This window comes from Macaca mulatta, chromosome 12 (assembly GCF_049350105.2).
Source record: "Macaca mulatta isolate MMU2019108-1 chromosome 12, T2T-MMU8v2.0, whole genome shotgun sequence".
In the NCBI taxonomy this organism is placed as follows: domain Eukaryota; kingdom Metazoa; phylum Chordata; class Mammalia; order Primates; family Cercopithecidae; genus Macaca; species Macaca mulatta.
Window position 1 is genome coordinate 57,919,879 of NC_133417.1, and position 27,754 is coordinate 57,947,632.

General features: G+C 37.0%; 1 pseudogene; it reads left to right on the plus strand.

The window, feature by feature from the left end:
- Positions 1-1,186: 1,186 nt before the first annotated feature.
- The window catches only part of LOC106992584 (ATP synthase peripheral stalk subunit b, mitochondrial pseudogene), a 139,831-nt pseudogene continuing 113,263 nt past the window's right edge, over positions 1,187-27,754 (plus strand).

Here is a 27,754-nt window from a genome sequence, read left to right on the forward strand (position 1 = left end):
ATACATTGTGAACAATGGTGCTGGAAGAATGAACTTAGAATACAGGTGGTGAGGGGGCTACGAGATGGCTGACTAGAGGCACTTGGCACTAGGCACTCACCTCCTTCACAGACAAGGACCAAAACAACAAATAGATAACCACATGTTGAACAGAGCTTCTAAGAGAGAACACTAGCATCCAGCAAGAAAGTGACAGGGAACTCCTGAGATACAGAAGGAGAGGAAAGCAAGACAGCCATACTGGCCAGGATTGGTTTGGAGTCAGGAGAAATTCTCCATCATGAGGAAAATGTAAGTGAGAGATTCTCAGTGGTCTACATTCCCACCACGTACTCCTGCAATTCTAGCCACTGATAAGCCCCTTGGCTCTTTTGGGCCCTGAGTTAGTGTAGGGAGCTGCCTGGTGTCCAGATGACAGCATTGATCCAGAGAGGAAGTTTGTATTGGTTCCCATACATCCCCCGAGACTCAAGCGGCTGCAGCACAGTATAATTTTGTACTACTCTGGTGGGACTGGGCTCTCAAAATGATGAGATAGTCCCTATACACCCACATTTCTGAAGCCTTGATGATATCCCTGACATCAACCCAGAAGGCTGCAGTATTGTGACACCAGCTGGACCTGGTAGTGGGGGTAGGACTCCAGCATTCTAGCCCACTCAGTGTTCTATGTTTTCAGGGAATATGTAGTGCAGTGTACCAGGGAGGCTGCATCTGGGACAAAGGGAGCTGAAGTGTGTGCTGCTCAGAGCCAGACAACTGCCTGTCTGGAGCTGCTGCCATTGACAGAAAACCCACCCTATTTAGCAGCAGGACCACTGTGCATCTGCACACACCTTCAAGGGGCCTGGGAACTAGAGCAGTCTTGGGGCCTGAGGACAGGCCCATACTTTCTGCCACTGCCGGTGCCCAAATATGTTTTCTTGTGGCCTGAAGACAGGCCCACCCAACCTGCCACTGGCACCTGCATGCATCTCCAAGGGAACCAGGGACTGATTTGCCCAGTCTTCTGCTGCTGCCACCACTGACATCCACTTGTGTTCACCAGCTTGACTGGGGACTAGCCTGCCCAGCCAACTGTTGTCTCTGCTGTCAGTCTTAGCATGAGGCTTGGGGCCTGAGGGTTGGCTGTTGCCACTACTGCCATTGGTGATGCCACACATGCTGAGCAGGGGCCCAAGGACCCATGGACCTGGCCTACCAATGCCATTACTGGCACCCAAGTAAGCTGTCTGGAGGCACAAGGACCAGCGTGCTCAGATCTGCCACTACTGGCATCCCTATATGACACCTGGAGGCCCAAAGATCAGCATGCCTGCCGTATTGCCAAAAAATGGAAAGGAGAGAATCTTTCTAATGCATACTAGGAGGCCAACATTACACTGGTAGCAAAACCAGACAATGCCATAACATAAAAAGAAAACTATAGGCCAGTATCTCTGATGAACATAGAAACAAAAATATCAACAAAACAAACCAAATGCAACAACACATCAGAAGGATAACCCACCGTGATTGAGTGAGATTTATCCCAGGAATGCAAGCATGGTACAACAGATGCAAATTAATAAATGTGATACATCATATCAACAGAACAAAGGATGAAATACTATGATTGTATCAATAGATGCAGAAAAAGGCAGTTGACAAAATTTAACATCTCTTCATGATAAAAACTCTCAATAATGTAGGAATTGAAGGAATATACCACAACATAAGAAAGTTGATGTAAAACAAATCCACAGCTAACATCATGCTGAATGGAGAAAAGCTAAAATCTTTTATGAATTGGGATAAGACAAAGATGCCCACTTTTACCACTCTTATTCAGCATACTATTGGAAGTCCTAGTTAGAGCAATCAGGCAAGAACTAGAAATAAAAAGCATACAAATCAGAAAGAGTAAGTCAAATTGTCTTTGTAGATGATGTGATATATTTAGAAAAGCTTAAAGCTTCTACCAAAAAAAATCTTTGAACTGGTAAATTCAGCTAAGTTCTGGGATACAATCAGCATACAAAAAGTAGTAACATTTAACACACCAATAATAAACTAGCAGAAAAAAGAAATCAAGAAAACAACTTCATTTACAATAGCTACAAAAAATAATAAAAGATCTTGGTATAAATTTAACCAAGGAGGTGAAACACTTCTATAATGTAAACTGTAAAACAATAATGGAAGAAATTAAAGAGGACCCAAACAAATGGAAAGAAATCCCATGCTTATGGATTGGAATAATTAATATTGTTAAAATGACAATACTACCCAGAGCAATTCACAGATTCAATGCAGTACCCATCAAAATACCAATGGCATTTTTCACAGAAATAGAAAGAACAATCTTAAATTTTGCATGGAACCACGAAATACCCAAATATCCAAACAACCCTGAGCCAGAAAAAACAAAACAACAACAACAACAAAAACCCAAAGCTGAAGTTATCACAGTACCTGACTTCAAGATATGCTGCAAAGTTATAGTAATCCTAAAGGCATGATATTGGTATAAAAACAGATACATATAGACCAGTAGAACAGGATAGAAAACCCAGAAATAAATTCACATATTTGTAGCCAACTGATTTTTGACAAGGTGCCGAGAATATACATTGGGGAAAAGACAGTCTTTTCACTAAATGGTGCTAGAGAAACTGGGTGTCTATATGCAGAAGAATGAAACTAGACTCTTATCTATTACCATATAAAAATCAAATCAAAGTGGATTAAAAACTTACACATAAGACTCAAAACATAAGATTATAGAAGAAAACATAGAGAAAATGCTCCCAGGTCATCTAGGCAAAGATTTTATATCTAAGACTTCACAAGTATAGTCAGAAAAGACAAAAATATCCTAATGGGACTATATTAAACTAAAAAGCTTCTGCAAAGCAAAGGAAATAAGCAACAGACTGAAGAGACAATCTGTAAAATGACAGAAAATATTTACAAATTATCCATCTGACAAGTCACCGACATCCACAATACACAAGGAACTCAACTCCGCAGCAAAAGTCGGCAATGCACATGTACTCCTGAACTTAAAAGTGACATTAAAAAAGTAGACAAAGGATATGAATAGATTTTCTTTTAAAAGAATACATACAAATGACCAAGAGTTATATAAAGAATGAAAAAAATGCTCACGATTATGAATCATCAGTGAAATGCAAATCAAAGCCACAATGAGATATCATCTCACCTCAGTTAGAATGGGTATTATCAAAAAACCAAAAAATAACAAATGTTGGCAAGGATACAGAGAAAAGGAACTAAACAGTATGGAGGTTTCTCAAAAAAAACTAAAAATGCGACTACCATACAATCCAGCAACCCTACTCCTTGGTATTTATGCAGAGGAAAGGAAAATAAAATCTTATTTTCTCTTTTTCTTTCGTGTTTTCATTTTCTACCAAATCAAAGAAATTACCTTTACCTTGTATGTTCTGTATCTTCCTGCTTTTTTTGCCATTCTTCATACTATTCCCTCAACCTGGAGTGCCCTTTCCCTCCTCTCTGTATAAACTCTATCTTTCCAAATCTGACTCAAAGGGCAACTTCCTTATGGCATTTTTTCTAATCTACTCCTTCTTTCCCACTTGCCAAAAGGAATTAATTTGTCCTTCCCTTATGCCTCCTTGCTCTGTGCTATTAGTTCCAAGCGGGTTTGCTAATAGCAAAGGTCATTGTTAGGTCTACCGCCAGAAAGATGTATCTGTGTACTTATGCCCACTGCATCCTGGGCTACTCTTTAAGTCCACCAGGCACTGATTACCAGTTTGTCTGAGTTCAGTGAGACAGAAGATACTCACATACAGGTTATGTAAAGCAAGTTAATTACTTACAGGTCAACAGCAAGGGACAGAAAAACAAACAAACAAAAACACCTCAGATCCATTGTGAGCCAGTCTCTCAAGACTCAAGAAAGCTACCATGGTGGATGGCATCTCGACTGCATATGCTGGACTTTGCACCACAGCTGAGGCATCCCAAAATCCACCCTGCCTTGGTTATATACCTCAGAGACCACATGACACAGTGGGCAAAGCTTTGAAGGACATCCTGTTCCAGATGAGAGAGGAGCAAAGTCTGGGCTATCCCTGGCACTTATTCCCTAACTCAAGATGTTACCTTCTCTGGGAGGGACAGGAACAATGTCCAGGCTGTTTGAGGCAGTTCCTTCCCAATTTCAAGATATCATATTCCCAGCACATTCTGTGGTTATTCTTGAGAACTATGAGCAAGAAATGGGGAGATCTAGGTTGGTACAAGACCACCTGGAGAACTGTCCTGCACATCTTTCCTCTATTAGGGGTTTTAAATTTATTGAAAGTGTGACATTGGCTGATTTTTATTTATGTTCTATTTCTCAATATTCTTGGTATGATGCCTTGGACATTAATAGTTTTTTCAAAATTACTTCAAAGAGGATGCATATGGAGTCACCATTATAACCTACTAATTACATAGTTACTTCGAGTACCTGAAAACCATAAGAGGATACTTGGGCTATTTCTTTTTATTGTGGTAAACAAACACGTAAAATAAAATTTACCCTGTTAACCATTTTTAAGTGTACAAGTCAGAACTCTTTTTTTTTTTTTTTTCTTTTTGAGACAGTTTCTCTCTTGTTGCCCAGGCTGGAGTACAATGGCATGATCTTGGCTAACCGCAACCTGTGCCTCCTGGGTTCAAGCCATTCTCCTGCCTCGGCCTCCTGAGCAGGTGGGATTACAGTCGCCTGCCACCATGCTCAGCTAATTTTGTATTTTTAGTAGAGACGGGATTTCTCCATGTTGGTCAGCCTGGTCTCGAACTCCCAACTTCAGGTGATCTGCCCACCTCAGCCTCCCAAAGTGCTGGGATTACAGGCGTGAGCCACCACACCCGACCAAGTGTACAAGTCAGAACTCTTATGTATATTCACAGTGTTGTGCAATTGAGCTCTATAATCTTTTCATCCTATAACACTGAAGCTCTTTATCCTGTAAACTGCAGGTCTCCTCCTACCTCCCCCAGCCCTTAGCAAGCAACTTTCTACTTTCTGTTTCTATGATTTTGACTAATTTAGGTATTTCATATGTGTGGAATTATACAGAATTTGTCATTTTGTGACTGACTTATTTTGCTTAGTGTAATGGCCTCAAGATTCTTCCATGTTGTAGTATGTAACAGAATTTCCTTTTTTAAGACTGCATGATATTTCATTGTGTATATATACCACTTTTTCTATATTCGTTCATCTGTCCATGGACATTTGAGTTGTTTCCACCTTTTGTCTGTTATGAATGATGCTGTGATGAACATGGATGTGCAAATATCTCTTCCAGGCCCTGCTCTGAATACTTTTAAATGTATATACAGAAGTGAGATTGCTGGATTACATGGTAATTCTATTTTTAATTCTTTTGGGGAACTCTCACACTGTTTTCCACAATGGCTCTATCATTTTACAGTCTCAGCAACAGAGCATAAGGCTCCCAATACCTCCACTTTCTTGCCAACACTTGTTATTTTTTTTGTTCAACAGTGGCCATCCTAATAACTGTGAGGCTATATCTCATTGTGGTTTTGATTTGTATTGCTTCTATTAGTAGTGATGTCAAATGCCTTTTCATATGCTTCTTGGCCATTTGTATATCTTGTTTGAAGAATTGTCTATTCAAGTCCTTTGTCCATTTAGAATTATGTTTATTTTTGTTCTTGTTACTTTGAAAAAGTTCACTATATATTCTATAAAGGTTGAGTTGTAACAATTTATATATATATATATAAACAATTTGCAAGTATTTTCTCCCATTCTGTAGGTTGCCTTTTCACTCTGTTGACTGTTTTCTTTGATGCACGGAAGTTTTTCTGTTTGATGTATTCCTGTTTGTCTGTTTTTTCTTTTGTTTCCTGTACTTTGGGTGTCATATTCAAGAAATCATTGCCAAATTCAAATGTTCTGATTCTTTCCCCTAGGTTTTCTTCTAGGAGTTTTATAGTTTTAGGTCTTACCTTCAGATCTTTATTCAATTTTGAGTTAGTTTTTATATACGGTATAAGGTAGAGGTCCAACTTTATTCTTGTGCTTGTGGATATCTGTTTTTCCCAACACCTTTCACAACATTTTGAAGAGAGTATCATTTCCCCATTGTGCAGCTTTGGCATCGTTGTTGAAAATCGTTTGGCCATCTATGCAAGAGTTTATTTCTGGGCTCCCTATTCTGTTCCATTATTATATATATCTATGTCAGTACCAACTGTTTTGATTGCTGTTGCTTGCAGTGTGTTTTGAAATAAAAAAGTGTGAAGCTTCCAACTTTATTCTTCTTTCCTAATTGTTTTGGCTATTTGAGATCCCATCAAAATTTATATGAATTTTAGATTTTTTTTCTATTTTTGCAAAAATGCCATTGGGATGTTGATAAGGATATATTGAATCTATAGATCATTTTAGTTAGTATGGACATTTAAAAAGTAATGTCTTCCAATTGGAGAACATGGGATATCTTTCCATTTACTTCTGTCTTCTTTGATTTCTTTTTGCAATGTTTTGTGGTGTTCAGTGTATAAATTTTTCACTTCCTAGGTCAAATTTATTCCTAACATTTGTATTCTTGATGCTATAATAAATAAAATTGTTTTCCTAATTTCCTTTTTCAATTTATTAATGTTTGTGTATGGAAATGCAACTGTTTTTTATGGATTTATTTTCTATCCTGAGATTTTGATGAAATTATTTATTGGTTGTGACAGTTTGTGTGTGTGTGTGTATGTGTAATCTTTAGGAGTTTCTAAATGCAGTTAGCCCTCTTTATTGTGGGTTTTGCATACATGAATTGAACCAAATACAGATTGAAACCTGTGGATACGAAGGACCAACTGTATTATGCTATTTTAGATGAGCTACTTGAGTACCTATGAATTTTGGTATCCATGGGGGTGTCCTAAAACCAATTCCTCATGGATACAGAGAGCCAACTGTATAAGATCATGTTATCTGAAAACAGGGATAATTTTACTTTTTCTTTCCTAATTTGAATGCCTTTTATTTATTTTTCTTGCCTAATTACTCTAGCTAGAACTTCTAGGACTATGATGAATAGAAGTGATGAGAATGGGCATCCTTTTCTTGTTCCTGATCTTAGAAGAAAAGTTTTCAGTCTTTCACCATTGAGTATGATGTTAGCTGTGAGCTTTCCATACACATCTTTTATTGTGTTGAGGTAGTTTCCTTTTATTCCTAGTTTGATGAGTGTTTTTATCGGGAAAGCATGTTGAATTTTGTCAAATGCTTTTTCTGCATCAATTGAGATGATTACTTTTTGTCCTTCACTTTGTTAATGTGACGTGTTAAATTAACTGATTTTACTCTGTTGAACCATCCTTGTATTTTAGGTATATATTTCACTTGATTTTGGTGTATCATCCTTTTAATATGCTGGTTATGCAGCATATTAAAATTATTTTGTTGACAATTTTTATATCAGTATTTTAGTATTTTGTTGAGAATTTTTGTGTCAATATACACCAGGGATATTGGTCTGTAATTTTCTTTTCGTGTACTGTACTTCTTTGTCTGCTCTTGATATCATAGTAATGCTGGCTTCCTAGAATAAATTTGGAAATATTTCCTCCTCTTCAATTCTTTGGAAGAGTTTGATGAGGATTGATGTTAATTCTTCTTTAAATGTGTGGTGGATTTTTTTAGTAAAGCTATCTTAGCTTTTTTTTTTTTTTTTTTTTTTTTTTTTTTTTTTTTTGGTTAGGAGGCTTTTAATTACATTTTCTGTCTCCATAGTTGTTATAAATCTGTTCAGATTTTTTTTATTTCTTTATGAGTCAGTCTTGGTAGATTATAAGTTTATAGTACTCTCTTATAATCTTGTTTATTTCTGGGACATCAGTTGTAATGTTCCTTCTTCATTTCTAATTTTAGTTATTTGATTCTTCTCTCTCTCTCTCTTTTTTTTTTCCTTAGTCTAGCTAAGGGTTTGTCAACTTTTTAAATCTGAGAATATTTTTGACTGTCTATTCCACATGGCAAAGGAGAACATTCTACAGGGGTGGGAATAGTTGAAAGTATATATAGATTTGACGCCCATATATCTAAGTATTAAATGATTGCTACTGCATGAATTTCTAAGATAGTCTTAAGACTATGGTAGCATAGAATTTTATTTCTGAAAAATTTTTGAGAGAGGATACAATTGTTTAAAGCAATTGCCAGTGTTTTTAATGGAGGAGAATATATGTACATATAGTTTATAAAGATCAGTTAAATTCTGTATTTCTATTGGGATATATTTTATAGATTAATGACATACTGGTAGTATATTCCTCTGATAGGAATTTTCAGTGAGAGACATTCACTTTGCATTTTGAAGTTTATATAAGAATTCGTTTTCATCATTCTTTCTCTCTTAGTGAAGTTCTATTAGAAAATCATTATTTTTCTATGCAATGTGTCTCTTGGTTATATTTTCATCAGGCAATTACCTGTTTGAATTTTGTTATTCTTACTATTTAGAATTTTCATTAAAATTAGAAATATTTCTGCTTAAAGAAAAGTAGTTATTTTCTGAGGATAGAGGCTTAAATTTTTATACAAATTCTCAAATACCTGTGGAACCAATAGTGACCTATGCAGTTGGGATGTTTTTGTGTGAGTAAGAATATCTGCTACATTTCTGGATAGATTGTCTTGTGAGGATCATGGTGGCCATAGCTTGTCTTGTGAATGAAAGTTTTTCTAGAAATATATTAAACACTTTTCTTACAGTGGAAAAGGAAAAATCTTGGACTTGAAAAAAGAAGGCCCTTCCAACTGTGGACTGTCCAGGTAAAATCGTTTATAATTGTATCTAGTTTTTCACTAAATCATTATAATTATTATATTATGGTATCATCAACATTTTAAATATGATGGTTAAGGTTATTATTGAAATACAAACTTATTGCACAGATTTAAGTTTTTTCTGATGATTCTTTCTTTAAAAATATAACCTCAATCTATCAACATTGTACTAACCTATTATAACTATCAAAGTTAAAAAGAGAGATTTTTAATTACTCATCTAGAGCACAGCCCCTTGGGTTACCCACTTTCTCTCGCTTCTTTAAGAAAATGTTATCTTTTTAATCTCAATCTATCAACACTCTACTAACCTATTATAACTATCAAAGTTAAAAGGAGAAATTTTTAATTACTCATCCAGAGTACAGCCTTTTGGGTTACCCACTTCCTCTCCTTTCTTTAAGAAAATGTTATCTTTTGCTTAAAACTTTAAAAATTAAGAATGTAGTTTCTACCACTAACCCAGAAGCTTTTAAATTAGTTTTTCTACAATGGACTGAAGATACCCTAGGGAAGGTAAACATTCCCATTATTCAGTTGATATGGTAGAATTTGCCAGGGAAGCAGGTGCCTCAGTCATTTTATCTCTCCTAGAATCTGGGAAACTCACTCAACTATGTAGCTAAACTGGAATGAAGGCATGCTGTACTGATCTTTGAAAACTGGAGAAAACCAGTTAATAAGGATCACCCTCCAGATTTTCCCCACTGTCACTCCATTCTGTTTGGTTTCTTGGGCTATGATTAAGGAGTTTAGGAACTACCCACCATGAACAGAAGCCATCCTTGGAACAATTTTCTGTGAGTATATGTTATGGTTTGAATGTGTCCCCGAAATTTCATGTTCTGGAAACTTGATCTACAAATTCATATTTTGATGGTATTTGGAGGTGGAGCTTTAGAAGGTAATTGAGATTAAATAAAGCCATAAGATGGGGGCCCTATGATGGAACTGGTAGTTTTATAAGAAGAGGAAGAGGCTGGGTGCAGTGGCTCATGCCTGTAATCCCAGCACTTTGGGACGCTGAGGCGGGCAGATCACCAGAGGTCAGGAGTTCAGGACCAGCCTGGCCAATGTGGTGAAACCCCATCTCAACTAAAAATACAAAATTAGTTGGGCATGGTGGCATGCACCTGTAATCCCAGCTACTTGGGAGGCTGAGGCAGGAGAATCACTTGAACCCGGGAGGCAGAGGTTGCAGTGAGCTAAGATCATGCCATTGCACTCCAGCCTGGGTGAAAAGAGCAAAACTTTGTCTCAAAACGAAGAAACAAACAAACAAAAAACCAAAAAATAAGAAGAGGAAGAAAGACCTGAGCATATACACTGTTGCTCTCTCATCATGTGATGCCCCCCATCATTTTATAACATCGCAAGAAAACCTCCACCAGATGCCAATGCTATGCTCTTGGACTTATCAACCTCCAAAAACATGAGCTAAATAAACTTATTTTCTTCACAAATTACCCAGTCTGTGGTATTCTGTTATAGCAATAAAAAATGGAGTAAGATAGTATGTGTCCATACATGTACTTGTGTATGTAGACGAATGCCTTGGGAGAATGAATCTTAAATTGTGGAGGCTGGAAAGTGCCATTTTGGAGAGTTGTAAGCAATTTCTCCCAACTATGACAGAAACTTTGTGTTTATGGAAAACTTCTTTTCTATGAGTTGGGCCAATTTCATACATCTAGATACTAGATATATTCTCAGGTAAGCCTAGAGAACTGTTCCAAATACTTATGCTTGAATTTGAAATGTTAAATCCTCTTTCTAGTAATATCAATTCAGATTATTTTTAGCAGAACTAGAGTGCAGGCTACACATTGTGGGTGGGGTGAGGATTTTCTTCAAATAATTGGACATCGCCACCAAACAGGCCTTGATGTGGGTGAAAGAAAGCTTTTTTTTTTTTTTCTCTCGAGATTAAAGGAGAAGAGTTTGGGTGGGCTCAAGGTAGCGGTACACTTGGAGATTCTCATTTGTGGGAGCCATTCTGACCCCACATCTCCACCAGGATGAAGTCTGAACTAGCTTGTTTAGTCATTCCAATAGGTCCTTGAAACAGATAATTCTGGTAGTGAAGGACGGGAATGCCTGGGAGCATGTACATTTAAAAAGCTATTCTGTATAATGGCAAATGCTAACCATGTTTTTCTTACTAAAATGATCTCTCACCTGCAGGGTAACAGGGCTTGCCAACAGCAAACAGTAGTATTATTTTAATTTCTGCCAATTTGATAAGTAAAATTTTGGATCTCATTTTAATGAGCATATCTTGAAATTTGAAAAAAAGTTAAATCTGGAAGAAATCCTAGAGATATCTAATTTAACCAATTCATTTTACAAAGCCCATGGCACAGTTAGTGGGCTGCAGAATAGGGATCATGATCCAGTTCTGGATATTATCCCACGGCTCTTTCCATGGAAACAAACTTAGCAGGGGGGCCCCTGCTGCCCTTCTGCCCTTCCCCTGCTGCAGTTCTCCAGCTGGAAGCATCAGAGCACAAGACTGTGGGAAGAGAGTACAGTTTTGTCCATTGAAAAATAATTAAGTTATTGATTGCATCGTACAGAAGCAATTAGTGAACCCAGCTTCCTGGAGATGCTTCTGCCCAGGGAGGAGGTCATGAGGAAGATATAACGTACAGAAGGACCTGGTTATCCTAGTACCAGAGGCTTCTCAGGAGAGGAGCTAAGAAACACTTACTTGGAGACCATCAAGCTTTCTGCTGTCCCAGCTTGAATCTTACTGGGGTCATCCCTTCTGGTTAGTAGACCTGAAGATGGGGATAGAAGGTATTTAACTATCTGCTGGGTAGAGAGAATAACAATGGCTTATCAATTTACTGGGCAGGCTGGAGTCCTATAAAATGTAGGAAGAAGCTTGAGGCATATATAGCCAAAGATTCCAAATTATAATCTGACCCTAATTTTATTTTGTGAGGAATGCTGTGGGGGAAAAAGCCCATGTCTTCAGTTTCCTTTTGCCTGACTCTTTTGTGCACTGTTACTGTATTTTGCAGGTTCAGTATCTTAGAAAGACTTTTTTACATCCCATGCCCCATTTGCCTTACATTATATATAATATTACATTATATTTAAATTAATGTATTAATATATTAATGTGTATATATGCACACACATATATATGTATGTATGTATATATCTCCCCTTGGCCTTGACTTTCTTAGTGTATCCCCATGGGATGTAGAACTACACACTTATCTCTTTGCTTGAGGGCTTTCTAACCAACTTTCTTTTCTATATGACATTTCAGCACAATTAATGGATGATGTTAATCTAAAACCGGGTGAGAAGAATCAAAACCAATAGGAGCGAGTCAGAGAAATCATGAGGACATTTTGTCTGCCTGCAAAATAAAACTGGGTGCTGGGGCTTGCCATCAGAGACTGTCGTCTGTCCCCAGCCTTTGTTTCCAGGCTTATTTACCCACTCCTCACTTCACAGAACCTTTGGTCTGGTTAGATCGATCTGCCATTGTCTCAGAATGCCTGGTTATTCCTGCCTCTGGGACTTTGCCATTTTCCTTCAATGGAGTGCTGCTTTCCCACACTTATTAACCTACTTGAAATCTTTCCATTGTATCAGCTTTATTAACCACTGCCTGCACTTCTCCCTACTTCTTTTGAAGCCACTCATTTACTATTCATAATATACTGAGCTTCTGATACTTGTCTTTCAATGAACACATATTTTGCCTGTAACTATAATTGTAAGCTACTTTGGTAAAGGAAGTAGGTACTGTGCTTCTGGAGGCTTTGTAATGTGTCCCTTGACTCAGCCAAACTACTTTTCCCATAATTCCCTCTCCTGCATGTTTCCAGTTAGAGTGGAGACAGACTGATGTGAGATTTGGAGGGAGGAAGGGAAGCAGCAGCTGTTTTGTAGGTCATGCATTCTGTGGCTGAATGATTGGTGGACTCATCTTGTTGCTGTGAGGCACTGACTGGGCTGGAACTGTTCTACTATGTCCTGCATCCTGCTTCAGGGGTGTGTGTGCATGTGTTTAGCTATGTAATGAAGGGACCTAACTTTTTTTTTCCTTTCTTTCTTATTTATTTATTTATTATTATTATTATATTTTAAGTTCTAGGGTACATGTGCATAACATGCAGGTTTGGTACATATGTATACTTGTGTCATGTTGGTGTGCTATACCCATCAACTCGTCATTTACATCAGGTATAACTCCCAATGCAATCCCTCCCCCCTCCCCCCTCCCCATGATAGGCCCCAGTGTGTGACCTAACTTTTGAAGGACATCCGTATCAGTAATGCCAGAGGCAAGAGGATTGACACAGGTTTTAGTATGCTTTGTACTTGGGAGTTCCAGCTTTATCTTGCTGTTTCCCACCATACACCCACCTTCAAGCTCTAGCATCAGATGTGAAGAAGACAGCCTTACAGGGATTGCTCAACAGGTCCCCACAATTGTATAAGATCAAGTCACTGTAACATTTCCCATTTAGAGGGAGGATGAGGTACATAATTAGCTTCACATACACATACACACACAAACACACACACACCCAAACATGTAAAACAGATATTTATGTGTTTGTGCACAGACCTTCATGAAGCCAATTTTCTTTTCTTTACAATATAACATTTCATTACAATAAGTAATTAATAATGGGGGATTTAGAAATCATTACAGAGGAGGAGGTAAATTATGATAGAAATCAGGCAAAAAGAGTCAGAACCAATGGAAGTAAAGAGATGTATCATGATTACCCAAACAAACTAAAAGAAACCCTAATAAGCAACAACGGGGTGGGAATATAAACAAAAATAAAACAAGATAGTGAGGGGGATACATTAAAAGAAAAACGAATGCTACAGTAACCAAAACGGCATGTACTGGTACAAAAACAGACACATAGACAGATGGAGCAGGTTACAGAACCCAGAAATAAAGCCTCACACCTCCAGCCATCTGAGCTTCAACAAATTTGACAAAAATAAGCAATGGGAAAGGGACTCCCTATTCAATAAATAGTGCTGGGATAGCTGGCTAGCCGTAAGCAGAAGAATGAAACTGGACCCCTACCTTTCATCATATATATAAATTAACTGAAGATGAACTCAATGTTTAAATGTAAGACCTCAAACTATAAGAATCCTACAAGGAAAAGCTAGGAAATATCATTCTGGACATTGCCCTTGGGAAAGAATTTATGGCTAAGTCTTCAAAAGCAATTGCAACAAAAAAGAAATGGTCAAATTGGACCTAATTAGACAAAAGAGCTTCTGCACAGCAAAAGAAACTAACAGAGTAAACAGACAACCTACAGAATGGGAGAAAATATTCACAAACTATGCATCTGACAAAGGTCTAATATTCACAATCTATAAGGAACTTAAGCAAAAAATAAATAACCCCATTAAAAAGTGGGCAAAAGACATAGACATAACAGATGCTTCTAAAAAATCAACCTAGGTTCCCATCAATGATGGATTGGATCAAGAAAACGTAGTACATATACAACATGGAATACTATTCAGCTATAAAAAAAGAATGAAATTATATCCTTTTTGGCCACATGGTTGCAGCTGGAGGCCATTATCCTCGGGAAACTTACAAGTGATTTCAACAGAAAACCAAATACCACATGCTCTCACATAAGTAGAAACTAAACGTTGGGTACATGTGGACATAAAGATGGAAACAGTAGACACTGAGGACTACTAGAGAGGGGAGAAAAGGAGGGTGGAAAAGACTGAAGAACTACCTATTGGGTATTATGCTCAGTACTTGGGTAATGGGATCATTCATACATCAAACATTAGCATCATGCAATACACCCATGAAACAAACCTCTACATGTACCCCCCTGAATCTAAAATAAAAGTTGAAATTATTAAAAAAAACTTTAAAATATAAAGGAGATAAAAATAAATAAATAAATTTTGTCACGGGTTCAAACCCTGTATGGGCCATCAAATAAATCTAAGGGAAATAAGAAAAGAAAAGAAAAATTAACAATTGACAAGGACAGAGTTTCCCAAACTTTCCCAGTTCCTTTAGTGTCTCAGTAATTTTTTCCTGCTTCTAGGCCCAAAGAAAAAAATTAAAAGTTTTGCTTATTAAGTAATTAGGTCCATATAACATAAGTATTTGTTATTTAACATAACTTAGTGCTTATTGGGCACTGCACATCTTTTCAAATTTTAAATCAAACTGGACACCTCTGTCCTACCTCTACAGCTTTCTGTACCATATTGATTTCCATGTGATACTTCCTTTTTATCACAGCCACTGCTGAAAACCCAGCTTGAGAAAGATATGACATTTTAAAAAAGAATGTAGTTATCTAATGTTGAAACTCTGAACTTCCTCCAACTAGTAGTTTGCATGATATCTGACAGATGTCGCTATGCTTCTCTTGAAAATTGAAAATATCTCATGGTGTCCCTGTGAATCTGCTAGAGTACCCTGGGGCCCCTTGGCACATGGACTGGGAACCTCAGGTTTAGGTATTTTTATAATAAGAGAATAATGGAAGGAGTTTTTGGGGAAAAAAAGAAGAAGGATTTGACTGGAAGAAGAAGGTCATAGAGATGGGGAGTCAAGGCATTGAGATTTTAGGGAATTGTTCTCCCCATGGATGTTGAAAATGTTAGTAGCTATGATGTTGGAAGAAGTTAAGGTCGCCACTGGCAGTGAGTTCTGTGTCAAAGTCTTCAGTGAATGAGGGAGACTAACCAGGAGCTCGGTCTTCCTCACTAAGAGGAGAGTAGGATACTTAGCCAATGGCATAAGTGAGCCATGAAGGAAGAGAGGATGATAGAAACGGGGGGAGTTGAATGGTCCTGGAGCAGCAGTGAAGAGCAAGGGGTTCCCTGATTCAGACCCCAAAGTGCATGAGATGTTGGAAAGTGAACGGCTTCCCCTTGAAAGACCTGCAAGAAAGCAGAGTCCTCAGGGAAGAGCTAGTTTTCTCTAAAGGAGACAGGCAATGCTTAGTAAAGAAGTTGAAGTTGTGGGGAAGCTTGTTAATAATTAATATGAGTTTTAGAGGGCACAGTGGTAACATCTTAATTTATGGAATAGAAGCAGCATATTAGAGAAAATTGTTGGTAAGGAATCAATAAGCTTGTCACAGCCTCATTTCTTAACTTATAGTTTGCTAAGATTAGGGAAATGGATTTTGTACATCAAATTGGATTTGTACATTTGCGGAGATTGTCAATTAGTTAGGGAAAGTCATTTACATCCTCCTTGAATTCCAGCAGGTGTGGTTATATTAATGGCATAGAGGAAAAGTAAGAAAAATATACTTAATTAAAATATTAATCATTTGAAAGCAGAGACTGAGTTTCTATTATCTTAAGCTCTTTAGGAATTACATCTATAAACCTTATAGAAATCAACTCAGAGATTTTGAGACCAAAGTCACCTATGTATGACTGACTAAAAAGGTTAATGAGATTGAGATTTATTATGCTCATTGCCCCTGCTGCAGTTCAAGACCAAATGGTGGATGGGTTTTATTAAAAAGGAAGCAATTATACTGAATTTGTTATATTTCTATACTAGGTATCTTAAACTAAACCACATTGTAGAGCATTTTAGGTCTGAGTCCTTTAGGATAAAATAAATTTATATATCCATAAAAGATATTTAAAATCCATTTAAATTTATTTTTTAGAGTCATATTCTGGTATAAGTGAGATTGCAACTCTAAGTTTTTTGAGAATGCTCTCTTCTGAAATTGTATGTCATGATTGTCATGGAAGGGATAGAACACAGATTTTTTTAGCTCACAGGCACAAAGCTAAGCTATTGGCTAGAAGCTGGATGGTTTCCTCATCAGAAGAGAAGGGGGAGGTAGAGCTGTCCTGGGCTTACTCTAAGATTTGATCCAGGCCCTTTCTTCTCCTGCTGTGCTTGGTTTGGCAAGGGAGCTACCCCTACAGGATGTGCTTTCTGGGTTCTATCTTGGGTTAGACCAATGGGAAACCTTGGCAGGAGATTGGCACGCTGGAGGAAAGGAGATGTCAGGCTATTTCTCCTCCTCTTTCTCTGCCTTGGTCTCATCTCTAGCGCTGCTTGTTCTTCTCTATGACCCCATAACCCTTTGGCAACCATGTCCTGAGTCCCGCTCTGCCAGCGTAGACCCTTGGTTTCCATAATCCACTCCTCTCCTTGTTCCCTCTAGCTCTAGGGTGGTCACTGTTTCTCCTGTTTCTAACCTCTGCTGCCTCCCTGATTTCTCTCCCTGATCCTCATCCCTATATTAAATTGTCTTTGTTTTAAATGCTTAGAAAGGTTTCTGTTTTCCTAGTTGGACCTTGATTGATAGAAATGTCTAACTTATAAAGTCTGGTAAAGACTCTCTAACAATATGTATTTGTAAAGAAAATAAGGCAGTGACTGACAGGTGCTTAACACATTTTCAAGTGGGAAAAGCAACTTCACAAAGCTGTTAGGCATCCTCTTTCTAAAAGGTACAAGAGAAAGGTCACAGGCATCTCAAAAACAATGTATAGACACGTTAAATAGCTGCAATCACTTCCCCAACTCCTGATAAATCATGTTAGCAGGAAAAAAATTTGAAAATAATGGAGCCAAAGATGTGCTGATTTGAATCATTTTGATAGTAGTTTGAGGAAAATAACAGTCATCAGAATAATTCCCAACTCTGAAGTACTTATTGCCACAGTTATAAGTAGTTCAAGGACTAGCATTTACATTTTATGCAAGGAATGTTTTTCTGAAGGCCACCCATAATTCAAAACTCTTATGGACTAAATTTTCCTTAAGCCTGAATAAATCTAGCTTGTTTTTACCAGTACAGGGTGTCATGACAATTGATTGGCCTCCTTCATGGGCTTTTATCATATCTGACTTTCCGCCATCATTATTGATTTTGGCATATTCCTGCACTAACACTAGCCCCATTACTTGATCAATAATATACAGTGTATTATATATAAGGAAAAATTAAAGTATGGTAAGAATGAATGAAAATAGCACAGATATTTCCTGCACAATACTGATGCACATAAACAAAATATGATTACTGGTTACAGAAGAAAGATTGTGGGTGGGTAGTTTACATAAAAGTTGTCATTTACATAAAATCCTTATCTGTTTGGCAATTATGTACATATCATTTACAATGAAGTTGTCCCGTCAGCTCTGAAATCATAAAATTCTTGGTGAGCTTTCACAATTTAAGAGGTTTAAACAATTTTTTCCCCAAATTTTATGCCAGAATTGAGAGTTTAGCCATGTTATTTTGCATCACGTCAAATTTGCACGGTTTATTTAACATAAAATGAAAACTCACGATCATTGAAAAAAGTTTATATTAATCTAAAGTCAAAGGTCATATATGAACTCAGAGATTTTAAAAATTATTATGTAAATTTTTTAGAAAAAACATAAAAGAATTGTTTCATTCAAGTTTTGAATAAAAATAGGATTTGGTTAAACAGAATTTGGCAAGTGTAAATACCAGTGTAAAAGTGTCATTCATATACACATAACCTTTTGAATTTTATATTCACTTATTCTTTTAAATTTAATATTAAGGATAGTGTTGGAACTTTTATTGAAATGTTATTCATGTCTGATAATTTCTCTTTACCCCGCAGCCTTCTTCCTATTTGGACTAAAACACAGATTCGGGTATCCATTACCTTAGGAAAAGGCAATACTTTTGGCAGAATTTTTTTTTTTAAGTTTGAAGAACTTGGGCATTTGTAATGAATGACTTAAAAAGTTAGAACACTGAAGTACTTGGGGCATGGAGTTATGCCATGAATAACAGATATAACCAAATCCTACCAAAGACAGTTTTCTGTCCTAAATCAGATTTATCCTAAGTCAGATAAAAATCTCAAGAACTGGGAGAAAGGGAGTCTGAGAGACGGACAAAAAAGAGCTCTAAGTATGTCTTTTGATAAGTGGACCTGGATCCTGCTCCCTCTGGCTGGAAGGAAGAAGATGGAAATTAAAATCCCAGATCGGTTTATGTATTCGAGATCAGAGGCAACCTAAGCCTTAGTTCAGGAGTGGAGCCCAGGGAGACAGCACGTTATGAAGGGAAATGCTCCTGAATTCCTGTTTTTCAAAAATTTTGACCCATGAACTACAGTAAGAAAGACATTTTACACTGTGGCCTAAGACACAAAAAAAGTTCATAAAACAATATTTGTGATGCTGGCTTATGTTTCATTCTCTTTCTTATTTTATTCTTCCATTAAAACTTCTGTTATGACCTACTAAATTGATTTCATAGATTAAAACCTATAGTTTTATAGTGAAAGAGAAATTTACACCATTATAATATGTACAAAAAAGCACAACTGAAAATCAAAATTGTGTAGAAAGGAATGCTAATATCTTGCCTTTTGTAAACTGTGCACGAACTTTTTGAACCATTTGACATAATCGGTGCAATATGGCTCACCTAATTGTAGTTTCCTGAATTTTAAGGGAAATGCATGGTTGTAAATCAACTCATGGAATATCAGCTTTGCCAACTCAAGGCTATCACAGGGTAATGAGTACTTCTTCAGGAAAGAGTAGATAATGTTAAAAATTCTTTCAAATCACAGAGATATACTTTATTTTCTGTGCATTGAAGGTAATATTAGAATGGTAACATTTTGCCAGTATTGAAATAAGGGCCTGGGATAGATTAATTTGTCTGTAGTCCCTAGACTTCTTTATTATGTTAATCACTCCTTTCTCTTCATGCATTTGTGTTCTTTCCTTGCCTCATCAGTTACTCTCGATGATAGTTGTACCTTGGCAGAAATGGAGTCAAATTCTGCCAAAAAATTTAGATTGTGGATTTTCTATAATATTAAATCTTTTTTTGGCCTTTAACTTAAACAAAATCAAGGTGAGACCTAGAAACAAGCTTCTTAAGGATCCAGAAATATTGACCTAGGACAATAATAAGGCAATTGGGAAGAGAATTCTTGATTTACTTGTCAAGGAAGGTTGTTACGTTGACATACCACTGGGAACAGTGCGATTTAACCAGTAATGACAAGAGAGTGACAGAGACACAGGCTAATGGCAAAGTTTCATTTGATCCCAAACCTCAGGCAGCCCGTGGGGTCCCAAACAAAGGCCTTTTGTTTATTTACATCAATTATCCAGATGACCCAGTCTCACTCTATAGTTTCTTGAGCTCATTGTGGACCTGGTAGGAGCAAGATCTTTGGGCAAAAGATAATAAAATGGAATAATAACACTTGTGCTGAGAAACCTTTCCCTCTGTTCCTGCATTCCTTGTCACATACTTACAATTAGAAAATCCTTGCTTTTTAAAATAAGACACCTTACATCTTAACAAAGTCTCCTGTCTTAACGAAGAAGTCAAAAAGTAAATCCCTGTAGGGGCCAGTTAGAAAACAGATAAATGGATGAAACCTGGTTTAAGAAAGAGTAGAGGCAATTATAGAAAACTGGAAAAATCTATGCTCTATCTAAAGACAACTAAACACACATTTAAAAAGAAATCACTGTGTAGGCTTAAGACAACTGTGGCTGGATTCAGCTTTGGTTTATAGTTTGCCTTAAGAAACAAATAATTCAGTTCATTTCAGAGGAGTACAGTCGGAATATGAATATAGGTTCCACTGCTCCAACTGAACTCAGTTCTGTTGTAAGTCCCCAGGTCTCAAATCAACTTCTTGTGACCCAGACTTTAAGCAGACATTAACTCTGGGGAAGAGAGTGTGCAACTATGGTAGCCATGGAGTGGGAAGGGAGAAGGGTGGTAATTTATGTCAACTTCACCTGGAAGCTCTCTCAAAATGCATACATTCATTCATTTCCTCTCCTACCCCTTTGTTATGATGTGAACCACCCCAACCAAATCTGAATTCCCCTTCCCACATAAGAATTATTGCCATAATGAGCTATTGTTACTGCTGATGATAGTATGTGGTATTGCTTTGATGTGACAGAGACGTAAACAAAGTTGAAAACCATTCTATTTGAAGATCACTTACTCCAGTAAGTTTTTGACTAGTATTACATTATTAATGTATTAAGAATTATTACATTAATTCTTTTTCTTTCTAGCTCCAATATCTAGTCCCATAAAGAATTAGAGGGAAATCTGATTTCATCTTGTAAAAACCCTATTCTTTTCCTTTGAATTAGTGTTTCCTCATTATTTCAGGTATAATTCTTAAGAAAAATAATCAGAACATAAATCTGAAAAACTTTTCCACAACAAGATTTCCCTCCCCTGGCCAAGCAAAACATAAAAAAAAAATTCTCAGGATGCTAAAGATGTAGCATCATATTTATGCAAATGAAGTTTGTGTTTTTAAAAAAATCTATGCAATTGTAAGGCAGCAAAATTTGCCAGAAACTAAAGGAAAAGTTTAAATCATACTTTTATTAATTCTATGCAGAGAGTAGATATATAGGTACAAGCATACCTCATTTTATTGTGCTTCATTTTTGTGTGCCTCACAGATATGTTTTTTAACAAATTGAAGGTGTGTAACAACCCTGCATTAAGCAAGTCTGTTGGCATCATTTTTTCCAGCAGCGTGAGCTCACTTTGTGTCTCTGTTTCACATTTTGGTAATTCTTGAAATATTTCAAAATTTTTATTATTATTATATTTGTTATGGTGATCTAGGATCAGTGAACTTTGATGTTACTCTTGTAATTGTTTTGGGACACCACAAACTGCACACATATAAGATGAAAAATGTAAATGACAAATGTCGTATGTGTTCTGATTGTCCTACCTACTGGACATTCTCCTATCTTGTGCTGTCAGTGGAGTATTGACATCCCCCACTATTATTGTATTGCCGTCTATCTCAGCTCTTAGGTCTAGCAGTAATTGTTTTATAAACTTGGGAGCTCCAGTGTTAGGTGCATATATATTTAGGATTGTGATATTTTCCTGTTGCTCTAATCCTTTTATCATTATATAATGTCCCTCTCTGTCTTTTTAAACTGTTGTTGCATTAAAGTCTGTTTTGTCTGATGTAAGAAAAGCTACTCCTGCTCACTTTCGGTGTCCATTTGCATGGAGTATCTCTTTCAACTCCTTTACCTTAAGTTTACATGAGTTCTTATGTGTTAGGTGAGTCTTTTGAAGACAGCACATAGTTGGTGGATTTTTATCCATTCTGCCATCTATATCTTTAAGTGGGGCACTTAGGCCATTTACATTCAATGTTAGTATTGAGATATGAGGAACTCTTCCATTCATCATGCTGGTTATTATTTATGTCTTTTGTCTTCAGATACCAGGGCGAGTAGAGAAAGCCCATCAGGTAAGGGCAGGTTTGGGTGGGTCTGAGTTCAGACTCTCGTTAGGCAGGCCTTGCTGTTGCTATTGTGGAGGTTGAGAGGGTGGTTCTCAGGCCAATGGAGTTATGTTTCCAGTGGGATTATGGCTGCCTCTGCTGCATCATACATGTCACCAGGGGAGTGGAGGAAAGCTAGCAATGACAGGCCTCACCCGGTTCCCACACAGCCAGCAAGGTCATTTTCACTCCTACTATGCCCTCCCTCCCCACTACCAACAGCACTGAGTTTATATCCAGGCAGCTGACCAGCAAGGCTGAGCTCTTCCCCAAGTCTACAAGCCTCCCAGCCAACAAAACAAGCAGGACTCTCAGACCTGGCCCCTCCCCACCTGCATGCACCATTGGCTGCAGCTTCTACACTCATATCTGTAATTCCTATTTTCCTCCCTCCAGATTCTGCTCAGGAAAATCTATGCTCAGTTGAAATTATTACAAAGTTCAGCTGGGATCTTGTTCACCCTGTGGCCGCACCTCAGGGCTGGCTGTCTTCCCATCCCCAAGGATCCTGTGAGATAAAACCAGGAATGGCGGTCAGGCGCAGTGGCTACTTTGGGAGGCCGAGGCAGGCGGATCATGAGGTCAGATGGAGACCATCCTGGCTAACATGGTGAAACCCCATCTCTACTAAAAATAAAAAAAAATTAGCCAGGCGTGGTGGCGGGCGCCTGTAGTCCCAGCTACTCAGGAGGCTGAGGCAGGAGAATGGCGTGAACCCACGAGGCGGAGCTTGCAGTGAGCAGAGATCGCACCACTGTACTCCAGCCTGGGAGACAGAGTGAGACTCTGTCTCAAAAAACAAAAAACAAAAAAACAGGAATGGCTTCCCTGGGCTTGAGCTGGGGACCGGCAATGACTACAGAGCTCTTCCTGCTGCTGCTTCTACTTCTGCATTTCATTCAGCTCCCTAAATCTGTTTCAACTCAAGGTCAGCTCAAATCTTATCCTGTGATCTGAATTTTCAGGGTTCTTAGTGGGCGTGTGTTTGGAGGTAGGTATACCCCACCTCACACTTTGGGAACTCACAGTTTTTTGATTATCTTACAGAGTTTGCAGCTGCAAGCCACTTCTTTCAAAGGGTCTGTGAATTCTTTCCTGTTTTTCTTGTATGTTATTGTGGTGGTTCTTGAAGCAAAAGTTCACAATGAGTCTTCACACACTGTTCTCTCTGTCCAGGTGGGAGCTACATGCTCATTCTGTCTCCTATCCATCATTTTCCAAATAAAGTGTATTTTGGTTAATGTAGTATGCCTTAAAAAATGTAATGCTATTGCAACTTAATAGACTACATTATAGTATAAACATATATTTTATATTCATTAAGAAGCAAGAAAAAATGTGACTCATTTTATTATTATATTCATTTTCCTTTGGTGGTCTAGAGCTGAATCCACAATATCTCCAATATATGCCTATATAGGTATAATAAGAGGGAGAAAATGTTATTCAGAATTTCCAGATAGTCTGCCTGGAAAGGGCAGACTATCTGGACTGAGCTGCTTCCTAAAAAATCAGTATTTGCAATGAGAGAAGGATGGGGGAATACTAGAATCTCTATTCTGCAGGGGTGTGTTGGGAGAGCAATTTCTAGGGGAGGAAGTGAAATAAAGACCAGTGGCTCAGATTCTTTGTAGAAACTCTTCAAGTTTCAGTAAAACTACAGAGCTCCTATATTATCACAAATATGACTGGACTTCTAAAATGGAAAACAGTAAGTCCATGTAGTGATTCTTGAAGTCTACTTTACACTGCAAGTTTTTTCTGCCTCTCGCTTAGATTACTGCAGCTGTGTCCTGAGAAGTTAGTATCCTTTGTTCATTACCTTTCTTTCCCTAAACTGTCCTTACTCAGCTGCCAAACTGATACTTCCAAAGTATTTTTAAAACTGTGCCCTATTTTTAAAATAACAGGTGGTGACTGTTGGTTGTATTACAGTGGAACACCAAACTTTGTGTCACGACGTGCACGGGGCTCTTTGGCGATGATGTCCCAATATAGCTTTCTAAGTTTATCACCTGTCATTCTCTCCTCTAAACTCCGCAGTGAAGCTTTGTCCAAGCAATGACGGGCTTGCTGACATTTCCCAAAGGAAACATGCTCAGTCATGCTTTTGTCTCTCTTTGTTCACACTGAGAAACCTGTTGTTTAGTAACTCATGTCAGAAATATCCCTAGTGAAAACTTCAGCTGCATTAAGGAGGAGAAAACGATGTTAGAAACTAAGAGTCAAACACAGATAATATTGATAGTATTGATACATTTAATTTTTTAAGTTTGGTTATAAGTGTTTACACATTATTTTTTAAAAAAGTATAAAAAGGAGTATTTTCCCCTAGTTTCTTAGGTAAGAGTTGGAAGCGGAATTGGCTTCATTAAATCATATAATCAAAAAAGTAGCATCATAAATCCAGATTGGAAATCAGTGTTTCCAACATTCCTATTAGCTATAGTGTCTTACTTTTTCTGTATAGCCATGGCAACCAGTACTCTGCAAGTTATTTAGGTATAGTTCACATGGGGTCTCTTTTGTAGAAAAGCTGCAAGCAATTTGTTTTCCTTATAAAATGAACTGAGTGAAATGAGATTATACAATATGAGACTATCAAATTGTATTATGTAAATGCAAATAAAATAAAATATATTAGCTCTAAAGTGCCACTGGGTATTAAGAAGAGCCTAATGGGATTTACATGAATTCTCATAAATAAATCTCCTCAGGTTACCCAAGTCCTCAGATATGAGGCAAAGGACAGTGAACTGCAATCTTTGAAATTTTATGAGATCATGGTATTCTTTGACTATTTTACACAGAAATCACTTAATATCATTCTTCACGGAATGATGAAAGGTTTTAAGATCGTTGCTTCAGTCATCAGTATTTAGTTAGCATCTAAATTTTATTTGACCCAGTTGGTTTTCACTGGTTGGTAGATAAGGTAGGTCATTCTGAGAACAACATTACATAGTCAAATTCATGCTGGGTTGTTGTCACTGAAAAATGAAAGTAATATTCTCTTTTATTTAATGGGAAACTGTGGATAAAATGTAACCCACTTGAATTAGAGCTTCTATGTGGTAAAAGATTATAGTGCTTAGCCTTCTGCATTTTATTAAGCAGTCAAGGTAAGAAGGTTATTTAGGCATTTGAGTACTGAAATTGGAACACTGAAATCTGAAGTAACCTTTTTGTGCCCCCTGAATAATTTGCATAATATAAATCTTATTTCTTAAAGCTTTTCTATTTCTTTTAAGGGCAATGTTTAGATTTTAGATTTTTGTTTGTTTCCTGCCACTTATTTTTACTGTGATCTACTACCTTCATCAGCATGTATGTAAATTTATGTGTAATATATACCTAGCGTATCAGTTTTAGAATCAACCTTTTTACAGTTTTTTGTTACTGTAGGCAGTGGTGTGCTGGTAAATATGTAACAACAAAATTTCTGGAGGCAGAAGCCATGATTTGTAATATATGCCAATTTCCATTGTGCAAATATTTCCACCAGGGCTGATTTCAGATTATCAGAGTGACATCACTGAATGCAGAATTGGAAAGAGATGTGCAGGAACACTACTATATAGTATTTCTGCTGTACCGATACAATAGGCATAATGTCGAGAGCATGTGTAATAGTAAAATGTAGCAACATAATTAGAAGGTGATGCTTTTTGAGTATTTATTACCTTTGTTTTTGATAAGATGTATTTCATTTCAAATTAATATAATTTAATTTGTAAAAGTGGCTGTAACAACGAGCTCACACAAGATTCTTGACAATTTAACAACTTCCTTGCACATCCAGGTCTAAATGTGGCTCCAGCACATTGCCAATTGTGCACAATGTACCGTGGTATGGAGTTCAGACAAGGCTTTGAGTGGTTAAGCTTTGAATATGTTTATAAATCTGTCAGTTCCTTTCAGAAATCAGAAAGCAGAAAATTAACTAAATGAAGGAGAACTGCCTCCAGTCCATTGTTGAAACACATAAATGATGCATTATCATTCTTTGATTCTCAGATGTCCTCCCTTCCCTCTATGTGAACATCTCTGAAATTTGGATTCATTTTATAATTTAGATACACAGTTTCTCATGGCTTATTTTACTTTGCAGTATTTTCCTACGGTACCTAAAATAATGGTGCATCTCAACAAGTTACAACATCTTAGATTTGACAAAATATGGCACTTTAAAGTATGAGAAATTACTGATTTTACTAAGACACTGCTAGATTATTTTTTTTTTCTTATTGGCAAATGCAAGAAACTACCTTCAGGCTCCAGGAGCTGAGTATCTTAGCATTAATTCAAAATATCTACATACTGCGTTAGTAAAAACGAGAAAGGCCAGATCTATCAAACGAAGGAAATTGACATTAAAATGTTCTAGCTCTTAAAGGTAAAACTATCAGATTCTGAGAAGAAAATATTTTTTTTCTCTTCATTATAGCTTCGGTGTTAACATCCACTGTGTGAAGAATGAAACGTGCTGGTCTGTTTCTCGTAGTAATTGGCAAAATATTTTCTCTTCATCATAGCTTCAACATTAACATTCACTGTGTAAAGGGTGAAAGATATATTGATATCTTTTAACGTTCACTGTGTAAAGAGTAAAGCATGTATTAATATCTTTTTGTAGCAATTGGTTATATGCACTATGTGTTTTAGAGATGTAAATAAGGGGTTGTTAATGCAGAAAAAACCTAGAGGTGACATTTGAAATGTTACCTGGGTATTCAGACCCAGAGAGATAGAAAGTTGCCTTCAGTTCATTTCTGCTGCCAAATCATTCCATCTTCCAACTTTAGTGAAAAACCATGTTGTATTCAGTTCAAAGCAGAGAAACAAATAGTTCTGTTGTCTCCCTGCACATGGCCTGCTGGGGCAAATCAGTTTACCTGCATCATCTTCACACATATTAATGGAATGAAGGTAGGAAAAGCAAAACAATGGTGCTTTTCTCGTGGAGTTTGTTAATTTTTTTCTTTTAAAATAGAAAATAATATTTATGTAACATTTTCCTGTTTAAAACTTTCTCTATATTTAGTGAAAATATTTGAAAATGACAGAAAAGTTTATAAATAAAATGAATATCATTTTTCATAATTTCATGATTGCATAATTCCAGCAATCAGAAATCAAATTTTATGCATAACTTTTTTTTGTGAATAGATCTGATTTTTCTAGAGAAAAATTATTTTAAGTGATATCATGTCAAGAGAATGTACATTTATAAGGCTTTTAAAGGCCTTAGGAAATTAGATGAGTTTATCCTAACAATGCTACATGAGAGTGCCTATTCTTTTGTACCCATATTAATGTCACTTCTTATCACTTAATTTGCCAAGTTAATAGCAAACAATGGCACCTCATTGTTTTAATTTAATTCGTGTCTATTTGATTATGGATGCTTTGATTTATGAGGCTTTGGTGCTTAACCTTTGATTAAGGTTGGGCCGCCTTGTATATGTTTGTTAGCTTTCTGTGTTTCTTTTATGAAGAGCTTATATCCTTTGTCCACTTTATTTTTGAATGCTTACATTTTACATGCCCACGTATAAAAACACCTCTGCTTAAAGAATA